The sequence below is a fragment of the Mustela putorius genome, unplaced genomic scaffold, assembly GCF_011764305.1.
Source record: "Mustela putorius furo isolate JIRA1106 unplaced genomic scaffold, ASM1176430v1.1 tig00003866_pilon_pilon_pilon, whole genome shotgun sequence".
Taxonomy (NCBI): domain Eukaryota; kingdom Metazoa; phylum Chordata; class Mammalia; order Carnivora; family Mustelidae; genus Mustela; species Mustela putorius.
The window spans coordinates 477,154-489,417 of record NW_025422018.1 but is presented as its reverse complement, the minus strand read 5'-3'; positions in this window follow the sequence as shown (position 1 = coordinate 489,417).

Genomic DNA, 12,264 nt, shown 5'->3' with positions numbered 1-12,264 from the left:
TTAAAAGAAATAATGAGTAAGTCCTTGGATTAAGTGTAGTTCTTTTTGGATTAAGCGTAGTTCTTTTTATTTATCTATTTATTTATTTACTTATTTGTTTATTTATTTATATATTTAATTTTTTTATAGACATATAATATATTTTTATCCCCAGGGGTACAGGTCTGTGAATCACCAGGTTTACACACTTCACAGCACTCACCATAGCACATACCCTCCCCAATGTCCTTAACCCCACCACATCCTTCTCCCAACCCCCTGCTCCCAGCAACCCTCAGTTTGTTTTGTGAGATTAAGAGTTACTTATGGTTTGTCTCCCTCCCAATCCCATCTTGTTTCATTTATTCTTCTTCTACCACTTTAACCGCCCATGTTGCATATCCACTTCCTCATATCAGGGAGATCATATGATAGTTGTCTTTCTCTGATTGACTTATTTTGCTAAGCATGATACGCTCTAGTTCCATCCACGGCATTGCAAATGGCAAGATTTTATTTCTTTTGATGGCTGCCTAGTATTCCATTGTGTATATATACCACATATTCTTGATCCATTCATCTGTTGATGGACATCTAGGTTCTTTCCATAGTTTGGCTATTGTAGACATTGCCACTAAAAACATTTGGGTGCACATGGCCCTTAGGATCGCTACGTTTGTATCTTTAGGGTAAATACTCAGTAGTGCAATTGCTGGGACATAGGGTAGATTTATTTTTAACATTTTGAGGAACCTCTGTGCTATTTTCCAGAGTGATTGCACCAGCTTGCATTCCCACCAACAGTGTAGGAGGGTTCGTCTTTCTCCGCATCCTTGCCAGCATCTGTCATTTCCCGACTTTTTAATTTTAGCCATTTTGACTGCTGTGAGTTGATATCTCATTGTGGTTTTGATTTGTATTTCCCTGATGCCGAGTGATATAGAGGACTTTTTCATGTGTCTGTCAGCTATCTGGATGTCTTCTTTGCAGAAATGTCTGTTCATGTCCTCTGTCCATTTCTATATTGGATTATTTGTTCTTTGGGTGTTGAGTTTGCTAAGTTCTTTATACATTTTGGATACTAGCCCTTTATCTGATATGTCCTTTGCAAATATTTCTGGTTTCATTTAAATTTTAAGATTATTTGTTCCATATCTTTGAAAAAGATGGATGGTACTTTGATAGGAATTGCATTAAATGTGTCCATTGCTTTAGGTAGCATAGACATTCACAATATTTATTCTTCCAATCCAGGAGCATGGAACATTTTTCCATTTCTTTGTGTCTTCCTCAATTTCTTTCATGAGTACTTTATAGTTTTCTGAGTATAGATTCTTAGCCTCTTTGGTTAGGTTTATTCCTAGGTATCTTAAAGTTTTGGGTGCAGTTGTAAATAGGATTGACTCCTTAATTTCTCTCTTTTCTGTCTTGTTGTTGGTGTAGAGAAATGCACCTGATTTCTGTGCATTGATTTTTATATCCTGACACTTTACCTAATTCCTGTACAAGTTATAGTAATTTTGGAGTTGAGTCTTTTGGGTTTTCCACATATAGTATCATACCATCTGTGAAGAGTGATAGTTTGACCTCTTCTTTGCTGATTTGAATGCCTTTAATTTCCTTTTGTTGTCTGATTGCTGAGGCTAGGACTTCTATTACTCTGTTGAATAGCAGTGGTGATAATGGACATCCCTGCTGTGTTCCTGACCTTAGCGGAAAACTTTTCAGTTTTTCTCCATTGAGAATGATATTTGTGGTAGGTTTTCATAGATGGCTTTGATGATATTGAGGTATGTGCCCTCTATCCCTGCACTTTGAAGAGTTTTGATCAGGAAGGGATACTGTACTTTGTCAAATGCTTTTTCAGCATCTATTAAGAGTATCATATGGTTCCTGTTCTTTCTTTTATTAATGTGTTGTATTACATTGATTGATTTGCAGATGTTGAACCAACTTGCAGCCCTGGAATAAATCCCACTTGGTCCTGGTGAATAATCCTTTTAATGTACTGTTGAATCCTATTGGTTAGTATTTTAGTGAGAAATTTCGCATCTGTGTTCATCAAGGATATTGGTCTGTAGTTCTCTTTTTTGATGGGATCTTGTCTGGTTTTGGGATCAAGGTGATGCTGGCCTCATTAAATGAGTTTGGAAGTTTTCCTTTCATTTCTATTTTTTGGAACAGTTTCAGGAGAATAGGAATTAGTTCTTCTTTAAATGTTTGGTAGAATTCCCCTGGGAAGCCATCTGGCCCTGGGCTTTTGTTTGTTTGGAGATTTTTGATGACTGTTCCAATCTCCTCACTGGTTATGGGTCTGTTCAGGTTTTTTATTTCTTCCTGGTTCAGTTGTGGTAGTTTATATGTCTCTAGGAATGCATCCATTTCTTCCAGATTGTCAAATTTGTTGGCGTAGAGTTGTTCATAGTATGTTCTTATAATTGTCTATATTTCTTTGGTGATAGTTATGATCTCTCCTCTTTCATTTATGATTTTATTTATTTTGGTCCTTTTTATTTTCTTTTTGGTAAGTCTGGCCAGGGGTTTATCAATCTTATTAATTCTTTCGAAGAACCAGCTACTAGTTTCATTGATTTGTTCTATTGTTTTTTCGGTTTCTATTACATTGATTTCTGCTCTGATCTTTATGACTTCTCTTCCCCTGCTGGGTTTAGGGTTTCTTTCTTGTTTTTTCTCCAGCTCCTTTAGGTGTAGGGTTAGGTTGTGTACCTGAGACCTTTCTTATTTCTTGAGAAAGGCTTGAACCACTATATATTTTCCTCTCAGGACTACCTTTGTTGTGTCCCACTGATTTTGAACTGTTGTGTTTTCATTATCATTTGTTTCCATGCATTTTTTCAATTCTTCTTTAATTTCCTGGTTGACCCATTCATTCTTTAGAAGGATGCTGTTTAGTCTCCATGTATTTGGGTTCTTTCCAAATTTCCTCTTGTGATTGAGTTCTAGCTTCAGAGCATTGTGGTCTGAAAATATGTAGGGAATGATCCCAATCTTTTGGTATTGGTTGAGGCCCAATTTAGGACTGAGGATGTAATCTATTCTGAAGAATGTTCCATGTGTACTAGAGAAGAACGTGTATTCTGTTGCTTTGGGATGAAATGTTCTGAATATATCTGTGATGTCCATCTGGTCCAGTGTGTCATTTAAGGCCTTTATTTCCTTGTTGATCTTTTGATCTTTTGCTGGATGATCTGTCCATTTCAGTGAGGGGAGTGTTAAAGTCCCCTACTATTGTTGTATTACTGTTGACGTGTTTCTTTGATTTTGTTATTAATTGGTTTATATAGTTGGCTGCTCCCATGTTAGAGGCATAGATATTTAAAATTGTTAGATCTTCTTGTTGGACAGATCCTTTGAGTATGATATAGTGTTTCCTCATCTCTTAAATGGTCTTTGGCTTAAAATCTAATTGATCTGATATAAGCATTGCCACTCCTGCTTTCTTCTGATGTCCATTAGCATGGTAAATTCTTTTCCACACTCTCACTTTAAATCTGGAGGTGTCTTTGGGTTTAAAATTAGTTTCTTGTAGGCAACATATAGATGGGTTTGTATTTTTATCCATTCTGATACCCTGTGTCTTTGATTGGGTCATTTAGCCCATTAACATTCAGGGTAACTATTGAGAGATATGAATTTAGTGCCATTGTATTGTCTGTAAGGTGACTGTTACTGTATATTGTCTCTGTTTTTTTCTGATCTACTACTTTTAGGCTCTCTCTTTGCTTAGAGGACTCCTTTCAATATTTCCTGTAGAGCTGGTTTGGTGTTTGCAAATTCTTCCAGTTTTTGTTTTTCCTGGAAGCTTTTAATCTCTCCTTCTATTTTCAATGATAGCCTACCTGGATATAGTATTCTTGGCTATATGTTTTTCTCGTTTAGTGCTCTGAATATATCATGCCAGCTCTTTCTGGCCTGCCAGGTCTCTGTGGATAAGTCTGCCGCCAATCTAATATTTTTACCATTGTATGTTACAGACTTCTTTTCCCGGGCTGCTTTCAGGATTTTCTCTATGTCACTAAAACTTGTAAATTTTACTATTAGGTGATGGGATGTGGACCTATTCTTATTTATTTTGAGGGGGGTTCTCTGCACCTCCTGGATTTTTATGCTTGTTCCCTTTGCCATATTGGGGAAATTCTCTCCAATAATTCTCTCCAATATGCCTTCTGCTCCCCTCTCTCTTTCTTCTTCTTCTGGAATCCCAATTATTCTAATGTTGTTTCGTCTTATGGTGTCACTTGTCTCTCGAATTCTCCCCTAATGGTCCAGTAGCTGTTTGTCCCTCTTTTGCTCAGCTTCTTTATTCTCTGTCATTTGGTCTTCTATATCGCTAATTCTTTCTTTTGCCTCATTTATCTTAGCAGTGAGAGCCTCCATTTTTGATTGCACCTGATTACTAGATTTTTTAAATTTCAACTTGGTTAGATTTTACTTCTTTTATTTATCCAGAAAGGCCTTTTTATCTCCCAAGAGGGTTTCCTTAATATCTTCCATGCCTTTTTTGAGCCCGACTAGAACCTTGAGAATCGTCATTCTGAACTCTGTATCTGACATATTACTAATGTCTGTATTGATTAGGTCCCTGGTCTTCGGTACTGCCTCTTGTTCTTTTTTTTTTGTGGTGAAGTTTTCTGCCTCGTCATTTTGTCCAGATACGAGTATATGAAGGAGCAAGTAAAATACTAAATTGGTGGCAACAACCCCAGGAAAATATGCTTTAACCAAATCAGAAGAGATCCCAAATCGTGAGGGGGAAGAAAGTGGATAATAAGAGATTCAGAAAAAAAAAAAAAAGATAAAAGAATAGAAAAGAAACAATTAAAAAATTAAAATGAATAAAGTAAAAATATAAAAAAGAATATATATATATATATTAGATAACCTAGTTAAATAAATGTTAAAAAAGAAAAGTGTAAAAGTTTAAAAAATTTAGCAGAAGAAGAGAAAAAAATTGAAAAAGAAGTAAAAATTAAATTAACTGCAGGACTAAAGAAACACAGGGAGAAAGTCATGAGTTCCATGCTTTGCTTTCTCCTCCTCTGAAAATCCACTGTTCTCCTTGGTATTGAAACTGTACTCCTTGGTAGGTGAACTTGGTCCTGGCTGGATTTCTTATTGATCTTCTGGGGGAGGGGCCTGTTGTAATGATTCTCAAGTGTCTTTGCCCCAGGCGGAATTGCACCGCCCTTACCAGGGGCCGGGCTGAATAACCCGCTCGGGTTTGTTTTCATGAGCTTTTGTCCCCTGAGTGCTTTCTGTAGAGTTCCGGAGGATGGGAATGAAAATGGCAGCCTCCCAGTCTCCAGCCCAGAGGAGATGAGAGCCTGGGGCCCCACTCCTCAGTGTGCCCTCAGAGAACAGCGCCCAATTACTCTCGTCTCCCTGGCCTCCTGCCGTGCTCCATTAAGTCTGGGACCGGTTCAAGGTAACCCCGAGCTAAGAGCTCACTCCTCGGCTCTGTCTCTGTAGCCAGCTTCCCCATTCTAATACTTGTAAGCTCTGTGACACTCAGACACCCCCGATCCTTCTGTGACCCTGTGGGACCTGAGGCCACGCTGACCCTGAGTGGGCTTCACCCCGGTTTAGCCTCTGGAGCGATGTCCCTCAGTAGAGCAGACTTTTAAAAGTCCTGATTTTGTTCTCTGTTGCTCCACCGCTTGCCGGGAGCCGGCCTATCCCCCCCCCGCGGTCTATCTTCCTGTGCCTTTGGATTCACTTCTCCGCCAGTCCTACCTTTCAGAAAGTGGTGAATTTTCTGCTTCTAGAATTGCTGTTCTTCTTCTCTTCAGTCTCCTGTTGGATTTGTAGGTGTTTGCAATCTTTAGATAAGCTATCTAACTGATTACCTGCTACCTGAAGTAGTCTCAGCCTGCTACTTCTCCGCCATCTTGAATCCTCCCCCTTTTTTTTTATATAATACCTAAAGTGTAAGCAAGAAAATAAAAATAGAAAAACCAGAATTCAACAAAATTTAAAACTTTTATTCTTTAAAGGACACTAACAACAAAGTGAAAAAAACAATCCTCAGATTGGAAGAGAATATTTTTAAAATGTTTATATTTATAATATTTAAAGATCTCTTACAATTCAATAATAAGAAGAAAAATAATTTAATTTTCAAAAATACAAAGGAAAGGAATAGACATTTCTTCAAGGAGTATGTACAGATTGGGCACCTGGGTGGCTCAGTGGGTGGTGCCTCTGCCTTCAGCTCAGTTCATGGTCACAGGGTCCTGGGATTGAGCCCGTGTCAGGCTCTCTGCTCAGTGGGGAGCCTGTTTCCCCCACCCTGCCTGCCTTTCTGCTTACTTGTGATCTCTCTACCTGTCAAATGAATAAATAAAATCTTAGAAAAAGAATATGTATAGATGTCTAGTAAAGACCTAAAAGGAACACAAATTCTTTACACACTTGAGAAATGCAAATCATAAACACTATGAGATGCTATTTCACATCCACTAGCTTGGCTATAATAAAAAGACAGTTAACACCAAGTGGCTCTGAGAATTGGAGAAATTGAAGTTGTCATACTTTGCTGATGTGAAGGTGGAATGGTACAACCACTCTAGAGCAGTTTGGTAGTTTCTTAGGAAACTGTGATGCAGCAATTCCACACCTAGGTGTATACCCAAGAAAATGAAGATATGTTCACAGAAAAACTTATACACCAATGTTTACAGAAACATTATTCCTAAAAATAGTCTAGATGTGGCGACCATCCAAATGTCATCAACTGAAGAGTAGATAAATAAAATGTGGTATATACATACAATGAAATATCTTTCCCTAATTAAAAAACAAACAAACAAACAAACAAGTAATCTCACTTGTGAGGCTTGAGGAATAATGTGGAAGACATTGGGAAATAGAGAGAAGTGAGTGGGTGGAATCGGAGGGGGAGACAAACCATGAAAAGCTGTGGACTCCTAGGAAGAAAAAGAGGGTTTTGGAGGGGAGAGGGTTGGAGGGTTGGATGAGTCTGGTGGTGGGTTTGATGGAGGGCACGTATTACATGGAACACTCGGTATTCTGCATAAACAATGAATTTTGGAACACTGAAAAAAATAAAATTTTTTAAAAAGATAAAATAAGCTACTTCTCCGCCATCTTGAATCCTCCCCCTTTTTTTTTATATAATACCTAAAGTGTAAGCAAGAAAACATTGCTAAAGCAATGTTTATGGAAAATTATATCATTAAATGCCTATAAGAGAAATATTTGAGATATGAAATCTATACATGATGTTAAAAATTACAAAAAGAAGAGTAAACTGAACCCAAAAGAATCAGTAAAAAAAAAAAAAAATTGTAAAAGTTAGAGCAGTAATTATTGCAATAGAAAATAAAAAAAAGAAAAAGAAAATCAATGAAACCTAAGTAAGCTTTTTATAAAAATGAACAAAACCAATTAATCTGTCGTCTGACTGACCAAGGAGAAATGATATATGACATTAATTACAAAAAATCAGGAATGAGAGAGAGGTCACTACAGACCCTACAGAAATGAAAAGATTTACATGGATGACTTTATGCTAACAAATTAACCAACTTAATAAAATGGGAAAATTCCTAGAAAGGCACAAACTACAAACCTAACTCAAGAAGAACAATAAAATTTAAACAGGTCATTAATGAGTAAAGAAATTGAATTTATAATTAAAATTATACCCATAAGGAAAATACAAGTGGCCTTCTTAGTGAATTTTCTCAAATATTTGAAGAGAAAATAATACCAATACTTCAGAAATTCTTTCAGAAGATAGAGCACTTTCAAACTTACTATATGAGGTCATGATTATCCATATATCAAAGTAAGGTAAAGTATCATTCATGAACATACACATAAATCTTTAACAAAATATTGTCAAGGGTTTAAGAAACATTTTGCAAGGGTTATACATTATGATCATTTGTATTTAGCATATTAAAACTAATTAATGTAAATGCCATAATAACAGAAAAAAAGGAAAAATAAAGCCCAGAGGCATCTCAACAGCTGCAGAAAAATCACTCGACAAAACCCAAAACTGTGTAAAAACCCTCAATAAACTATAAATAAAATGGAACTTTCTCAATCTGATACAGGACATCTATGGAAAAACAACAACAACAACAACCTCCACATCTAAAACCGTATTTATTGGTGAAAAACAAAAGACTCTCAATCCCTTATGAATAGGAATAAAACAAGGATGTCCATCTAATCAATTCTGTTTAATATAGTACTTTCCAGTTGTAGGTACAGTAATAAGACGTAACCCTGTCTAAGAGGCAGGGAAGGAGAGAAAGTGATATTAAAAAGGCATCTGGATAAACGGAAAGGAGACAGAGAGATTTTTTTTTCAAACCATATTTAATGTACCTGAAATTTAGTTTCCTCTTTATAAAATTGTGAATAGCAATATTTTTCTGCTCCTTAAAAAAAAAAGAGACAATATAAAAGCACTCAATAGATTGCAAATTTTAGAAATTGAAGTTGTATTTTATTCTTATTTAACTTGAAAATAAATATGTAAATATATTCTTCCTAGAAAATATATAATAATTTCTAAATAGATATTTCAATACTTCTAAAACAATTATAAATATGTACTATAGAAATCCTACTCCAAATTAAAAAACAAAAACAAACTATTTTGCTATAGAGTGAGAAAAAAATATAAAAACTTATTGATTATCCCACTAAGTGTGGAGGTATATATATAAGCTTCCTGTTAAACAGGTTTCTTAAATTTTTTATTTTAGAATACTAAAGTTTTTATTTTTGAAGTATTGCAAAGATATTACAGAGAGTTCCTATATACCCCACACCCAGTGTTCACTCTTAACAACATTTTACATATCTATGAGACATTTGCCACAATCAACAAATCAATGTAAGTTAGGCATTGTTAATTAAACTCCATACTTTATTCACATCTCCTTAGCTTTTATTTAATATTCCTTTTCTGTTCCATGATCCTATCCAGGCATCTTTTCTGATCCCACCCATGTTACCATATCACATTCAGTTATCCTGTGTTCTAATTTTTGATACCTTGGCAATTTCCTTTTTTTAAGATTTTATTTATTTATTTGAGAAAGAGAGTAAGGGAGAGAAGGAGAACAAGCAGTGTGGAGGGATGGGGGAGAGAATGAAGGTTAACTGACTGAGCCACACTGGTGCCTGATAATTTGGCAGTTTTAAGGACTCCTGATTAGGTATTTGATAGAATGTCTGTCAATTGTGATTTGTCCATTGTTTTTCTCAGATTACACTGGGATTTTGAGTTTGGGGGAGGAAAGAAACAAATTAACATGCCATTCCCCTCACATCGTATCAAGTGTACATACTATCAAAATCACTTATCACTACTGATACTAGTCTTGATAATTTGGCTGAGATAGAGTTTGTCAGCTTTCCCCATTTTATAGTTATCCTTCTACACTTCTTTCTGTGCCATAATCTTTGGAAATAAATCACTGCATAACTCATGCTTAAGGAATGGGAATTATGGGTGCCTGGGTGGCTCAGGCAGTTAAGGATCTATCTTTGGCTCAGGTCATGATCTCAGGGTCCTGGGATTAGCCCTGCATCTGGCTCCTGGTCAGTGGGGAGTGTGCTTCTCCCTCTACCCTTCCCCTTCCCCTCTGTTCATGATCTCTCTCTCTCTTTCAAATAAATAAACAAAACCCTAAAAAAAAAAAAAAAAAGGAATGGGAAGTATACTTTACCTTTTTGAGGGTAAAGTAACTCCATAAATTATTTGGAATTCTTTGGCATGGGGAGATTAGTCTTTTATCCTTTGTGCCATTTATATATTTATAAATATGTATTTAGTTAATTATTTATATCAGTATTGAATATAAATATTGATTTTATACTTTGAGCTATAATTCAATATTACTTGTTTTGTTTCTCAGATTATTACAGCTTTGACCATTTGGAAGCTATTTCAGCTGATTTGTGTCCCTTTGATATACTTCCACCATTGTATGGCTTGCTCATTTGTTTTGAATGTTTTCCTTTCTTTCTGGTGCTGAAGCATGCTTCAGACCCATCTTGTGTATTTTCTGCTCTTGTCTTAGCACAATCACCTCTCTAAGAATTGGTGGTTCTTTTTATTGGAGAATGGTATTAAAAGCCAAGATCAGATGCTACATTTGCTCTTTGCTGCTTCTCTTGCTTTAGGCCCTGTCAGCTGACAAAGCTAGGGAATGCATATGTGTATATTTACCCATGTATGTGTACATCTCTATAAATGTTCTATATTTAACCAGCTATATTTATATCAAGATGAACATGAGTTCATACTGATCACTATACCTCTAATCCATTACCACATGGATCACTTCAGCTCCTTCCTTGCTTAAATATAATGCCCCACTCCAACAATGATAAATCTCAATCCAATCATTTCTATACATTTACTTGATTATTCAATCCCATTGTAGAAATATGTCTATCCTAGGATCCCCTGACCTCCTAAATGATTTTTAAAAAAACCTGTATTAATAAGTTTTATTCTTTATGTTGTTAGCTCTGTGGGTCTTTCAAGATTGTGTTTTTTAAAAAATCTTCTGACCACTATTAAAAACAAAACAAAACAGGGGTGCCTGGGTGGCTCAGTGGGTTAAAGCCTCTGCCTTTGGCTCAGGTCATGATCCCAGGTCCTGGGATTGAGCCCCACGTTGGGCTCTCTGCAGAGCAGAAAGCCTGCTTCCCTTCCTCTCTCTCTGCCTGCCTCTCTGACTACTTGTGATCTCTCTCTGTCAAATAAATAAATAAAATCTTAAAAAAAACCAAAAACCAAAAAACAAAAAAACAAACAAACAATCCCCAGAGATGATTCAGAATTGTGAGAATCTTCTTTGAGGTGACATATTTTTATAGATCACTACTTTGCTCTCCATGATGTTCTTTATCCTAGCTGTACATGATTAACGCCATTGGTAGTGAAATTAACAAGTGCTATGACCAAGAAATACAATGACAAGATTTCACATTTACACTTTGACTAAGGTATTGATCTAAGTTATGTAAAATTAATTTAATAAAAGAATTAGGCAACTAGAGCATAACAGAATTAAGGAGGCATCTGGAGAAGAAGGGGCACTGAGAATCAGTACATTGAGGGAAGAAATAGAAACACAGATTTAAATGCCAGTTTTTGTATGGGAAACACTTCAACATTTAACTTAAGTTGAAGCTTACTTATTAAGACAAGCTAGAACAAGCCAAAAGTGAAAATAATTTGCCAAGTGTGGTTTTAATTCCTTTTTTAAAAAAAAGTCAGTCCTAGAAATTTTGTACTTTTAAATTTTTAATTTTTTAAGGATCTATTTTAATAACACAGGGTGATATGTTAGTTTAGGTGTATGAGGTAGTGTTTCAAAAATTCAGACCAATATCACTGATGAATATGGATGCTAAGATTCTCAACAAGATTCTAGCAAACAGGATCCAACAGCACATTAAAAAGATTATCCACCATGACCAGGTGGGATTCATCCCTGGGCTACAAGGATGGTTCAACATTTGCAAATCAATCAGTGTGATAGAACAAATTAATATGAGAAGAGAGAAGAACCACATGGTCCTCTCAATTGATGCAGAAAAAGCATTTGACAAAATCCAGCATCCATTCCTGATTAAAACACTTTAAAATATAGGGATAGAGGGAACATTCCTGAACTTCATCAAATCTATCTATGAAAGACCCACAGCAAATATCCTCAATGGGAAAAAGCTTGCAGCCTTCCTGTTGATATCAAGAACATGACAAAGATGCCCACTCTCACCACTCTTGTTCAACATAGTATTAGAAGTCCTAGCAACAGCAACCAGACAACAAAGAGAAATAAAAGGTATCCAAATTGGCAATTAAGAAGTCAAACTCTCCCTTTTCGCAGATGACATGATTCTTTATATGGAAAACACAAAAGACTCCACCCCCAAACTACTAGAACTCATACAGCAATTCAGCAACGTGGCAGGATACAAAGTCAATGTACAGAAATCAGTGGTTTTTGTATATAATAACAATGAAAATATAGAAAGGGAAATTAGAGAATCGATTCCATTTACTATAGCACCAAGAACCATAAGATACCTGGGAATCAACCTAACCAAAGAGGTAAAGTATCTGTACTCAAGGAACTACAGAACATTCATGAAAGAAATTGAAGAAGACACAAAAATATGGAAGACCATTCCATGCTCTTAGATCAGAAGAATAAACATTGTTAAAATGTCTATACTGCCTAGAGCAATCTATACTTTTAA